General features: G+C 43.0%; 1 long non-coding RNA gene and 1 pseudogene across 1 annotated transcript; both read right to left on the bottom strand.

The window, feature by feature from the left end:
- Positions 1-4445: 4445 nt before the first annotated feature.
- LOC117693843 (uncharacterized) lies at positions 4446-10330 on the bottom strand. Its single transcript, XR_004604472.2, has 3 exons — positions 10270-10330; positions 6273-6315; positions 4446-4648 (listed from the first exon to the last, which is right to left on the bottom strand). It is a non-coding gene; the product is annotated as an uncharacterized LOC117693843 (long non-coding RNA).
- Positions 10331-11465: 1135 nt separating this feature from the next.
- Positions 11466-13665, bottom strand: LOC117693827 (crooked neck-like protein 1 pseudogene; annotated as a pseudogene).
- Between the last annotated feature and the right edge of the window lie 252 nt (positions 13666-13917).

Here is a 13917-nt window from a genome sequence, read left to right as displayed (position 1 = left end):
GTATTCTGCTTGCACGTATGTGTCTCACGTGCAATCCTTGTGCCTATGGAGCCAGGAGCGGGTGCTGGATCCTCTGGAACTAAAGATGGCTGTGAGCCTAGACCTGGGTGTTGGGAATATAACCCAGGTTCTCAGGAGGAGCAGTCAGTGCCGTGCCCTTAACCACTGAGCCATCTCTTTAGTGTGAAAATCCATCTATTTATGATGTTTTGCCTGTTTGTGTATGTCTGTGTGCACCATGTGTGTGCCTGGTGCCAGTAGAGGCCAGAAGGGGCTGTCAGCTGGACTGAAGTTGCAGATTGATTTTTAAGCCACCATGTGGGTTCTGGTATTGAACCCAACTCCTCTGCAAGATCAGTGAGTGCTCTTAAACACCAAACTATCTCTCCAATCTGAAAGTTCATTTTTTTTTTCTGTCTGTCTGTCTTGTTGGTAAAAGCACGAGTCCGTTTCTGCTTTCACCGGATGAGAATAGCTTCTAGTCAGGCACCTTGTTTTAATCTTACTTTCCAGGCAGGCCAAGCCCAATTTTACTTTATATCATACCTCTGGAGTATAAGAGACCTCCCATGAGCTTAGTCTTTCTTCTGCCTTCGTGGTATCTGCACGCACATACAACACACACAGTGGAAGACTAGTTGCATAATTTACATTTGTTTCAACCATTCTCAACAATAAGCCAGCATAATCAAAGGACAGATTAGGTAAGGAGGATGCAGGGCTTTATTAGGAACTGGTGTTAAGAAACCAGGCAGTAGTGTTGAAGACCCCCATACTCGGGAGACCCTTCCTCAAGCCTCCGGAATCGCGACCACCCAAAAATCACAAGAAACCATACCTGGATGCAATCAGCAGAGGTTTATTAGGGGAGGAGCCGGCGGTCAAAAACGACAAGCTCTTTAGCTCCAAGAGCAGGGTTTTTGGCCACGTGTGGTGGGATAAAGGGTCTTTTATAGCATGGGGTGGGGGGAGGAAGGCATTTTCACGCGCTTACACATGATTGGTTGTTTTACAAATTTTGAACATAGCACTGGGAAGACCAAGGGAGGGGTAACCAAGAACAGTGGAACATTTCAGAGAATCTAGCCCAAATGATCTAGAGTCATGTGAGATCACTCTGCACACTCATTCTTCTCAAAAATGTGGTTTTCACCATGCTATTGTGTCCTATTCTGCCATTTCAGATTACTATCTTTACTTTTTCCGGCTATAGGGCTATGGCCCCACCTAGGTGATAGCATCTTTATCTGTAGTCAGGAATGCCTTCCTGCCTTGGGCGAGGCTTGGGGAATGTAATCCAGCAAGTGTCCTTCACCTGGAATGTGAAGGCCTGAAATCTTATTTTCAGTTCCCAGTTCTGTAAGGCGGAAAAATGTATACATATTTCATAAAATGGCCTTTATAATTTTTCACTCTACAGTGTCACACACTGTTAATCCCAGCACTCTAGAGGCAGAGGCAGGTGGTGGATCTCTGAGTTTGAGGCCAGCTTGGTCTACAGTGAATTCCAGGACAGCCAGAGTTGCACATTGAGACCCTATCTAAACAACCCCCCCCCATTGCAAAAAAACCAAACAAACTAACAAAAAAAAAAAAAAAAACGACAAAAAGGAGTGGCTGGTAGGTAGAGGTCAAATAGGTCTATCGATAATCTAAGGAGCTACTGCAAACAGTAGCTTAATGTGGCAACCAAATATGCCTGCCTTCTAATTCTGTTACTTCAACACTATATTAGGGTTCTCTAGAGTCACAGAACTTATGGATAGTCTCTGTATATAGTAAGGGAATTTGTTATGATGACTTACAATCCGTAGTCCGACTCCCCAACAGTGGTCAGCTGTGAATAGGAAGTCCAAGGATCTAGTAGTTGCTCAGTCCCACAAGGCTAATAGAGTGTAACAGATATACTGGCAAGTAAATGCAAGGAGAAGAAGAGCAAATCTTCTTTCTTCCAATGTCCTTATGTAGGTCTCCAGAAGAAAGTGTGGCCCAGATTAGCGGTGTGTACCACCAAGCCGGGATCTGTGATTTGTTTTGTCCCAGGCTGACCTTGAACTCAGAGGTCTCCTTGCCTTAGTCTCCTGGGATTCATAGCCACTATGCCACAAGATCTCCATGTCAAGATCTAGGTCAGAAACTTGTGTCTCCCAGCCTCAAGATCTGGATCACAGGTGAGCAGTCCAGTTCTGGATTGTAATACATTCCAGATATAGTCAAGTTGAGAACCAGTACAGTAGCCATTACAAATACTGGTGTATTTGTAATGAACCTCACTTGAAACAACAGCAAGAATAAACATGTGCATCATTACCAAAACATTCAAGACTACTGGGGCATCACCTTACATCCGCGTAGTTAGAAAACAACTCAATGTCTAGATTCTAGTGGTTCTTAGGCAAAAGTTTGTCCTGGTTTTCAGTTCTTAATGTTGCTAAGACTCCAACAGATTTGATGATAATTATGAAACGGTAAAGGGCCTGAGAAGATTTCAGTTCAGTTTCCCTGGGACTTGGAGTTCTATGGTAGTTAGTCTCCATCTTGCAAATCTAAACTCAGTTGGGGAAAATCACTTATTAAGAGGTGAATAGTGGGGGCTGGAGAGATGGCTCTGGAGAGAGCGGTTAAGAGCACTGACATCTCTGACAGAGGTTCTGAGTTCACTTTCCAGCAACCACATGGTGGCTCACAACCATCTGTAATGGGATCTGATGCCCTCTTCAAGTGTGTCTCTGAAGACAGCTGCAGTGTACTCATATAAATAAAAAGTAAATAAATCTTTAAAAAAAAAATGAATAGTGGGTTGGCAAGACGGTTCAGTAGATCAAAACATTTGCCACCAAGCTTGATAACCTGAGTATAATCTGCAGGATCCACATGGGATGAGATTCATCCCTCAGCCACAGGTTGTCTCTGACCTGCACATGAATGTGTGATGCTCATGTGCACACACACAATAATCAATGTAATAAAAAAATCAGTAGCTGGAGAGATGGCTCAGTGGTTAAGAGCGTTTCCCACTCTTACAGAGGACCGGGGCTCAGTTCCCATTGCCCACAGTTTATATAAAACCTACTGACTGCTCATATGTAAATGTGTAGGGCTGAACACTTGGGATGGAATGAGCTATCAGAGAACTTCCCCCTAGAGAAAACTGATTCTCTCTGCTGGCATTGATTAGTTCTTAATCTTGCTGCTGGTGGGGAGCTTAAAAAATATCTTCCATCTATATCAGCATGTCACGTGATGTCATTATGCAGGTCTTGTTTAGGGAAGCATATTTCATGGGACACAGTTTCCCTGACCTGCTTCATCCAGTCCAGCTTAAGATTGTTTTGAGTCTTAGATCCCTTAACTGGGAAGTATTTAGAAACACCATTATCACCAGGAATCACTCCAATATTATACTTAAATTTTCTTTCAGCAAAACTCCGAGTTCCAAGCTGGAGACCTGGCTCAGTGGTTAGGAACACGTAGTACTCCTGCCGAGGATCCAAGTGATTCCCAGCCTCATGTCAGGTTCTCAAGCTCTGAGGAGACCCACACCTTGGGTTTTTGTAGGCACCTGCATGTACTCACACTTAGACACATATACATGATTTAAAAAATCATCAGGCTCAGCGGTTTAGAGCACTGACTGCTCTTGCAGAGGTCCTGAGTTCAATTCCCAGCAACCACATGGTGGCTCATAACTATCTGTAATGGGATCTGATGCCCTCTTCTTGTGTGTCTGAAGACAGCTACAGTGTACTCAAATAAATACATCTTTAGAAACAAATCTTTGGAGCTAGAGAGGTGGCTTAGCAGCTATGAGCACCTCCTATTCTTACAAAGGTTTGATTCCTAGCATCCATATGGTGGCTCACACCATTCGTAACTCCACTCCTGAGAACTTGACACCTTCTGGCTTCTGCAGTATCACAAATGCTTATGGTACACAGATACATAGTACACAGTACCCTTTCTAGTGTAGTTGTTATGAGACATGCTGAGAGCTATACTGCTCACAGGACACATATCAAACTCAGTTATGACCAAAGCCCACAGCTTGTAGACATTGCTGCTACTGAGATATTCATTCCCACATTGTACATTTCATTGGATATTTGGTCACAATTTATGTGAAAATATAGAGAAATGAGAGCATTGAGTGTCTGATATATTGAAAAGGTTCTTGCCAGGCGGTGGTGGTGCACACCTTTAATCCCAGCACTCAGGAGTCAGGGGCAGTTGGATTTCTCAGTTCAAGTCCAACCTGGTCTACACAGTGAGTTCTAGAATGGCCAGGGCCACACAGAAGCCCCATCACAAACAAACAAACAAACAAACAAACCCTACCCACTCCCCAAAAAGGAAAAGGTTCTTATTAACTGAGAAAATGTTTACCAGCCAAGTTTATGCTGAGAATCATTTATTGAAGAAATGAATGAATGAATTTGAAGCAAGTATCTTCTACTACCAAGTTGTTCTTCTCAAGGAGCTGCTCTCTTTCAACACTCCCTACGGCTTCGTACACAATAGTGTACTCTACCACTGAACTCCAGACCCTGGCTCCCAAATTGGGAATCTTTGAAGAGTCAGTCATACTCCACACGGCTCTCTGAGAACTCAGTAACTTTTATTAGTGTTCAAACTCATCTGAGGAGTGTTCCTGTAAGAGAAATGTTTGCTTAGAGGAACTGAAGTCAGATTAAGAGAAAAGCCAATGCATTGGTAACCACACATACCCACAATCCAGCAGGAGGGTGCTGAACACTGAACTGGGGCTGACTAGAGACATTCTGATCTCATTGCAGGATAAAAAGAAAGCAGAGTAGATATAGGCAGAGAGGAAAAGCAAAGGACGTGGCTGCCTATGTGATTCTGAGGACTCCACTCCAGCAGAACAGATGGGGAGTAGAAGCATTATATTAGAGGTGTGTGGTACCCTGGGATAGAACAGGGGCTGCATGAGGAACAGAATGGGAAACTGATGTCCATATTCAAAGTTTAGCCCTATTGATTTTCAGCTCAGCGTATGAGGTAAGTAAGTCTTTCCAGACCTCTGCTTCTTTGAATATGAGATGTAGCTAAGAGCTATGACTTTAAAGATTCTGTGAGGGATCTGGGAGAGGAGATAACAGTAAAGGGGGTGATAGTAGGCAGGAAACAGGGTTGGGGATAAGTGACAAGGACCAGCCCTCCTCCTGTTATATGATACAGATAGAGAACTTGTGCAAGGCTGTGGGGAGGAATGACAACCCATTTATTCAGTCTCTTGCTTCACACCATGAAACACTGCCATAGGCATGTATGTCACTTTGCAAAGCTGAGAACATTTCTTTGTACTTTTCAAGGTTTGGAAATACTGGTCCATAAGATACATATGTACTCAATTTGTTACACTGTCTATAACCTGGTTGTTCTCCACAATGACTTTAAGTCCTCCCTGCTCCCAGCCATTGTGAGACTACTGCCCTCTTGTCTCCACCAGCACTGATAATGTCCCAGCCTTTCCCAGTATAGCTGGTAAATTGGAATGCCATTATTGTTTCAGTTTGAATTTGTCCAGTTATTCAAGAGCATTTGACCAGGCTTTGCATGTTAATTAGCTCATGATCAAACCCAAGAGCACATCCTGTCCCTAATTTTTGTTTTAGAAACAAGGTTTTACAGTGGAGGCAAGGCTAGCCTCAAAATTACAATCCTTCTGCTGTAGCTCTCAGGTGCTAGCATGTCAGATGTGACTATTTCTTCTGTAAAACTAGTCTTTGCCTATTTTTCTGTGAGTTTTTCTGAATATTAAGGTACAAGTGCATGGCTTTAGTCCCAGCACTCTGGAGGCAGAGGTCGGTGGTTCTCTGTGAGTTCAAGGTAAACCTGGTCTACATAGAGAGTTCCAGGACAGCCAGGGCTACTTAATGAGACTATCTCAAAAAACAAACAAACAAACAAACAAACACCCCAAGGGGCTTGGGGTGCTTAAAGGAAGAAAGAAGAGATACATATCCTTGTTTTCTGCCTGAGATTTGGGATGTTGGGGTGGGAACATTTCCTTCCAGGTTCTGCCAGCTGTCTACTAACTTACCCGCGGTGTTCTTTATATACCGGAGATCTGGCATCAGCTGGAGTAATCATAGGAATATAATATTTTCTAATACAGTTTTAGAGAAAACTAACATAATCTTAATGTTTAACTCAAAATTTAGGAGAATGGATTGTTACCCTGTTGAGTTATAAATTTTTATTTCCTGTTTTACTCTTAAAAATGAAAAAGGAAAAGAGACTTTACTTACACATGGTCCATCATGCACTTTAATTACAGTTCTGTCTTCATATCTGGAAAAAATTATATTATGAAATCATTGTTTGTTTTTTATATGTATGTATGTATGTATGTATGTATGTATGTATGTATGTATTTATCTATTTATTTATTGAGGCAATGTTACTGTGTATAACAGTCTGGCTGTCCTGAAAGTCAGTCTGTAGACCAGGTTGTCCTGGAACTCAGAAATAGCCTGCCTCTGCCTCCTGAGTGCTGGGACCAAAGGTATGCACTACTACTAGCTGGCTTGAAATGATTATTTTTGTTTTGTGGTATGCCATAAACCATGACACACCAGTTCTTTCTTGGTGGGACCAGGACAAACAAAGTTAAGAAAGAAATATTTTGTTAATAACTCTGAATACACACACACACACACACACACACACACACATCTGATGCATTTATTTTATGTGTATGTGTGGTTTGCCTGCATGTATGTCTGTGTACCCATGGAGGTTAGAAGAGGGTGAGTTTGGACAGCTTACAATAGCCTGTGATTCTAGCTCCAGGGGATCCAGTGACCTCTTCTGGCTTCCATAGGCTCCTGTATTTACTAATATTGCTATGCTATTTACATGTGCTATGTGTCTACACATACACACACACATAAAAAAATAAAACAGTTCTTTTTGCTGTTGTTGTTTTTTTTTTCAAGACAGGGTTTCTCTGTATAGCCCTGGCTGTCCTGCTCCTGCCTCCCAAGTGCTGGGATTAAAGGTATGTGCCACCACGGCATATATATGTTCAATGAGACCCTGTTTCAACTAAAAAGACAAACTGGAATCCATATGAAGAAACAGCCAGTACTGGGCAGCTCTTATGAAGCTAGAAAACACAATGAAATATATATTGTATTTGTATATGTTTTTCTCCAGATTTAAAAGACAGTAATAATATTTATGCCTTTGTTAACTGGTATACAATGGATAAAGGCATAGATGGTATGGCAGTGACAGCTCAAAAAAAGGATGGAATATCTAATAGTTTCATTTGTAATTGTTGTGAATCCAGATTAGATTGCTTTAATGTAGGGGTTGGTCTTGTGTGCTGTGTATTCAGATGCTGACTTCTGTACCCCAAGGTCAAGTTGCAGTCTGGACATGGGCATTTTATTGACCAGTGTGCTGTAAAGAATGTTCCCCCCAATAATCCCTGATTCAATACTAAAAAGCTAGAACCTGTGATTGGGCAGGGAAGAGAGGAAGGGGGAACTTTAGGTCAAGTGAGGGCATCTCAGACAGGGAGAAGGATAGACCATGAGGATGGACCATGAGCATATGACCAAAAGAAGCTTGCTCTGAGGACACACATGGAACAGAGCAAGACTCAGTTGGCAAGTGTGATGGTTTGTATGTGCTTGGCCCAGGAAGTGGCACTATTTGGATGTGTGACTTTGTTGGAGCAGGTGTGTCACTGTGGGCATGGGCTTTAATACCCTCAACCAAGCTGCCTGGAAGCCAGCCTTTAGATGAAGATGTAGAACTCTCAGCTCTCCCTGCACCATGCCTGCCTGGATGCTGCCATGTTCCTGACTTGATGACAATGGACTGAACCTCTGAACTTGTAAGCCAGCCCCAATTAAATGTTGTCCTCAGAAGAGTTGCCTTGCTCATGGTGTCTATTCACAGCAGGAAAACCCTAAGACAGCCAATAATGGTGCATTTATCTGGTTGTTAACAGTTGGGTTAGAATAGCTCAGAACCTGCCTGACATCGAGCCAGTAGCTTGTTAATAAATCATGTCTTTTACTTGGGAGCTAAAAGGGAATGACAGAGTTGGGCAGACTCCCCCCATCCCCAGTAAAATTACTGCTGCACTGTAAAGTTTGTTTGTGACCCAAGGGCAACTTCTAAGAGAATATTTAATTTCCTTAATTAATTTATTTTTATTTTTCTAGAAAGGGTGGTTTTTTTTTTCTTTTTTCTTTCTTTTTTTTTTTTTCTTTTTTCTTTTTTTTTTTTTTTTTGTAGCCCCGGTTGTCCTAGAATTCAGTATGTAGACCAGGCTGGCCTGAAATTCAGAGCTCTGCCTACCTCTGCCTCCCAAATGTTGGGATTAAAAGTGTGCACCACCACCACCAGGTAAATATATTTTATTATAATTATTTTTGGTTTTGTTGGCTTGTTTTAGATGGATGTACTGTGCAGCTTTGGCAGGCCTAGACCTTGCTGTGTATACCAGACTGGCCTCCAGTTCACAGCCATCTGCCTGTGTCTGTCTCCTGAGTGCCAGGACCACACATGGACACCATAATTATTTTTGAGTTGTTGGAGATATTGAACACAGGGCCTCACATATAACAAGAAAGAATTCTATCACTGAGCTATCTCTATAGCTCAAGAAAACAGCTTTATGTTTATATATGTATATGTATATGTATATGTATATGTGTGTGTGTGTGTGTGTGTGTGTGTGTGTGTGTGTGTGTGTGATGTATGTGTGTGCTGTCTACTCATCTGTGTGTAGGTACCTGCTTCACTGTGTATGTGTGGATAACCTGCTCTATCTTCATTTACTTTATTTTCTTGAAATAGGGTCTTTCACTGATCCCAGAGCTAACCCTGACAAGCCACAGTGGTCCTCCTGCCTCTGCTCTTCAGAACTGGGGTTACACGCAAGCAGTCATGGCTGCCTTCCTCAGGTGGAATAGGGGATTTGAACTCTGTTCTTTATACTGGTGTCACAAACATGGTCCCCCTGAATCATTTCCCCAATCTCTAATTTTTTAAATATAGTAAAAGTGAGCTTGTATATAACAGCGCCTCTTTGTCTATTGTGCTATGGGTATTTCTTGCAGTTATCTATGCCAGTCATTGAGGCTGATAGAAAAATTTCACCTCAGAGCTGAACATGGTAGTATACTCCTTTAAACCGAGCACTCAGGAGGCAGAGGCAGGTGGATCTCTATGAGTTCAAGGCCAGCCTAGTCTACAAAGTGAGTTCAAGACAGCCAAGGCTGGTCACATTGAGAAATCTTGTCTCGAAAAACAAAACAAAATCACCTCACAACTTTTATGGGCTCTAGTGTAAGTTTTAGTATTTGTACAACCAAGTACACAAAACAAAGTTTATTCTTTCGTGGCCAAACATCTCTCATATGGATCAAGAAGATTATTCTTTTTCTTAAAAAGGATGATGACAAGGAGGGAGGGATGTTTGACCTAGCCATGTGTGATGTGCAGACTTCTGTGCCTTGGATCAAAGACTTGGGCATTTTGTAGTTGTTTTCAAAAGCTAAATGTCACAGGCCCCAAACTAAACCACTGACAGGATGAGTGTTTAAAAAAAAAAAAAAAAAAAAAGTAAGCTATGTGGGGGAATAATCTGCATTTAAAGACCAATAAACCATTAGTTGGGCAAACTTATCACCCAGCTCACTTCTGCTCCCCATCCTCTCCTCCTAGCCACACCTCCTTTTCTGCCCATCCCCCTCCTCCTCGTTAAGACATGTTTTAATTACATATTTTATGTGTGTGCATGAGCATGTGTTTGTGTACGTGTGTGGCATGGTGTATGTGTGGAGGTGAGGACAATTTCTAGAATTTAGGGTTGTCCTTCTACCATGTGAGTCCCTAGGATCAAACACCAAGTCATCAGGCTTGGTATCAAGTGCCTTTACCTGCCGAGCCATCTCACCAGCCCATCTCTGCTTCATTAGGCTGTTCTGTAGCCAGGTGAACCCACTGGGCTATGGTCACATGACCTGAATCCTGTGCCCACTTGCTACTGAGTTCCCTCCATTTGGTCATTGTCCATGCCAGGCACTGCACTCTGACCTCTGTGGCTTTCTGTTTCTGCATTATTGGACCAGGATCCCATTCAACTTTGGGGAGTAAGAGGAGAGAGGGAAGAAATGGAAAAGCAAGTAATGGAGGGGTGTGTGAAGGGAAGAATGGGAGTGGTTGAGGCCAGAGATAATAAAATGAAGACTCACAGAATTCTGGAGCAGAACTGGCACTCACCCTGGTAGGTTTCTTGGTGACTGCCACATATAGGCTCACTGACCTTGAAGTAGGGGAGTATGCAGCACATCTGTGTATTCTTGATTCACAAGGCCTGAAGTGAGACACAGAACACTGCTTCCTTCATCTCCCTCCAGGCCCCTTGACCATTGTTAGTGGTAGCAGGAATGGTGGATAGAGTAACGAACACTAGACCAGGAGTTCAGAAGACAGGCTTCAGATCCTCCACATCTATCCTGGTCCTCACCATTGTTCCCTATATAACTATAGTAAATGTTCTGTGCTTTCCTAGCTTCCCTCCTCTTCCTTATTAGAAAGAAAGTCTCTGTTCTACAAATCACAGAGTGTCATTGTGATAGTACAGAAAGTAAAAGCTGGGAAACGTCTTCCCAAACAGGCATTTCTGGAGCTGGAGAGATGGCTCAGCACCTGTTGCTCTTTCAGAGGAGTGGAGTTGGGTTCCCAGCTCCTGTACCAGATGGCTCACAACTGCCTGTAACTCCAGCTCCAGGGGATCTTCTGTCTTCCACTGGGACCTGTGTACATGTGGTGTGAGCTCATACAGACCCACATACATTAAAATAATTATTCATAAGAAAGGAAAGGAATTTCTAAAAAAAAAAAATGGAGGGAGTTTCTTTTATTTTTCTTTTTGTTGTTTCCTTTTCTACTTTTCTTCCCTCTGTGTAGCCCTGGCTGTCCTGGACCTCTGTAGACCAAGCTGGCCTCTCTGCCTCTCTACTTTGATATTTCTACTTTTTTGTTACTTGATTGATTGATTGATTGATTGGAGACAGAATCTCTTTATGTAGCTCTACCTATCCTGTAACTTACTATGTAGACTAGGCTGGTCTTAGACTCACATAGAACTTTCTACCTGCGTCTCCCCAGTACTAGAATTAACATGAGACATCGTATCTGGCAAAAATTGGGATTTATTATAAGCATTGGTGAGTGACTTACAATCCATACTGTCTTAAATAGCAATACACTCAAACTTACCACATCACAATTAAGAGGAAGTGCCGTTGGAACAAGACTGGTATCAGCACATTCCAAAAATATTCCTTTACTTGCAGTTTCCCACCCGTAGTTAATCCAGCAGCATTTTAAAAAAGAATTCAAAGATGTCAAACAACCCCTTACTGGGTAAATATATAAGAACATCCAGAAGTCAAAACTCTAAACTGTGGATTTATAAAAAGCAGTTACAACATTTAAAAAGATGAGGCTTCGCTCTCATCAATGTCCTTATCTGGATCCTGTTCCGCAGCTTCTCTTTCCTGTTGCTGTTTCTTCCAAAGCTTGGCCATCGCCAGAAGCTTGAGGTTAGGCTGGTTGGCAGCATCCTCTGGAAAGATGTAGTCATAGACTTCTACCCATCCGGCATCAGACCCATCGTCGGCCTGGACCTTTCTTCTCTTCTTGACCTTTTCTGGCATGAGTTTGTCTACTCTCTCCTTGTCTGATGCTGTTCCAAATTTATCTTCAAACTTTCGCCAGGATTCCAGCAACATAAGCCTCTCTTCTTTTTCCTCACAGTTTCTCATGGTCTTGTTAGCTTCTTCATAAATCTGTCTGCATTTAGCCACACTTCCTTCTTCTTTCCCAGAAGATAACTCAAACTGAGCAAAACTAATCCATACCTTGACGTGCTGTGTTCGCTGAAGCAACCGTCGGTAAAGGTTTCTTGTTCTCTCAGTTTCTTCCTGCTCAATCTCAAAATCAATATATGATTTCCAAAGTACCTCTGGCATATCCAAGCGTGGCTGGCTGATGGCTAATTCATATATTGCCCGAGCTCTCTCAATATCACCAAGGATTGTCTCTAATTCTGCAAACTTAATCCATGACGTACAATTTTCAGGTCCAAATTCCAAAAACTTTTCATAAAGCTTTCTGCATCTGTCAAATTCTCGAAGCTGTAGTTCCAGTTCTATGTAACCTTTGAATAACTTGTTCTTTGGACATTTGCCTATGGAAGTTCCCAGAGCTCTTCTGGCAAATGGCAGATTTTTCTGTCTTATTTCAAACTGTGCGTAATATAACCACATTTTGGCAAACGTGAACTTTTTGTGAGGAATGAGTTCCAAAGACGCTTGATATACCTGTCTTGTCCTCTCAGGATCCTTGGCCTCCAGCTCTTCATAGAGTGCATAGTTAATCCAGAGGTAGATGTAGCGCTTCCAGTGCCTCTTCTCCTGGATGGGTGGCACATTGGCAATGGCTCTCTCATAGACTTCCCGCACAGTGTCAGCTTCTGCATCACTTTCCACCAAGCGTAAATAATCAAACCATGCATCATAATTGTGTGGATCAGCCTTCACTTCTTCTTCATACTGGAATCTCCGCTTGCTCACGAGGATATCTTCTATACCCCTCCGGTCACCAAACTTCTTCTCAAAGAGGGTATAGTTTTTAAAGAGTTCTTGGGCTTCTTGTTTTGGAATCCTATCCAGGGCATATCTGTAGATAACTCGTACCCTTTCAAATTCTTTCTGGTTTTCCTCAAATTTAGCAAAGGCCACATACAGGTGTTCGTCCATATGCTCATCCCCAAAAAACTCAACCGCTCTCTCGTAGACTCTCCGAGCTTGAGCAAAATAAGCATGCTTCTCTTCAAACCGAGCATACTTGATCCAGTTCTTCACAGCAGGGTGCACGAGCACAAAGCGTTCATAAATGGTGCGGGCCTTCTCCACCTCTTTGTATCTCAGCTCAAAGTTGATATAGGAGTGCCAGGCCTGCTCCTCAGGGTGCCATTCCATCCAGCGTTCAAACACCTGCCGAGCACCAGGAGGATTGTTCAACATCTCCTCCATGTGTGTGTACTTGTACCAGAACTGGTCGACTCGTGGCAGAGTTGTTACAGCACGGTCCCAGATATTTCGGGCATGGTTGACCTGGCGGTTCTTCATTTCCATTTCTGCATATTTCAGCCAGAGTGGAATAGTCTGGTTGTTGACACCTAAAGCACGCTCGTATATGGATCGAGCCCTTTGAATCTCCTTTAGACTTTCCTCCCATTGTGCATATTTTATCCAGTTGCTAATCACAGTTCTATTTTTTCTTATGTTATCTTCAAAAGTCTTCCTTTTCCGTAGTTTGTAATCCTCTAATTCTTCTTTGTCTGTGATCTTCTGCTGAGGTGGAGGCGGGAGGAGCTCGAGTTCTCTTTCTTTAGCTTCTCTTAGAAGCTGCTCAGCAGTTATCTGTACCTCTGCAGGCGCTTTGTTTTTCACCTTGGCCACTTTAGGAATCCGCTGTTTCCCGGCTGCTGTGGAGGCCGCCATGATTGCAGCGGCGGAAAACGAGCGACCCTGGCCCACACCTGGACTTCAGAAACCGACTTCAAGAAACAGCCCGCACCGCAGAGCCAGCCCACAACAAACTAGATTCCGGAACCTGTTGGGGACCGCACTAGCCCCACGTTGGGTCGGCCAAAATAATGTTGCAGCCCAGGCAAAATGTTGAGGCCGGGGCCGACCCACGTTTGGGTGGCCACTGTATCCCGGCCCAAGCTGCTGCTCTGGTCTGTGGGTCAAGGTTCCAGCAAGAGCGAGGGTGACAGCAGATTCTACCTAATGTCAGAGATTCGTCTCTGATGATCCCTCTATATTCTCTGATCTCTGTCTATATTCTCTGATC

The sequence above is a fragment of the Arvicanthis niloticus genome, chromosome 21 (assembly GCF_011762505.2).
Source record: "Arvicanthis niloticus isolate mArvNil1 chromosome 21, mArvNil1.pat.X, whole genome shotgun sequence".
Classification (NCBI taxonomy): domain Eukaryota; kingdom Metazoa; phylum Chordata; class Mammalia; order Rodentia; family Muridae; genus Arvicanthis; species Arvicanthis niloticus.
Note: the sequence above shows the minus strand (reverse complement) of the source record. Positions and strands in the feature narration are given on the sequence as shown.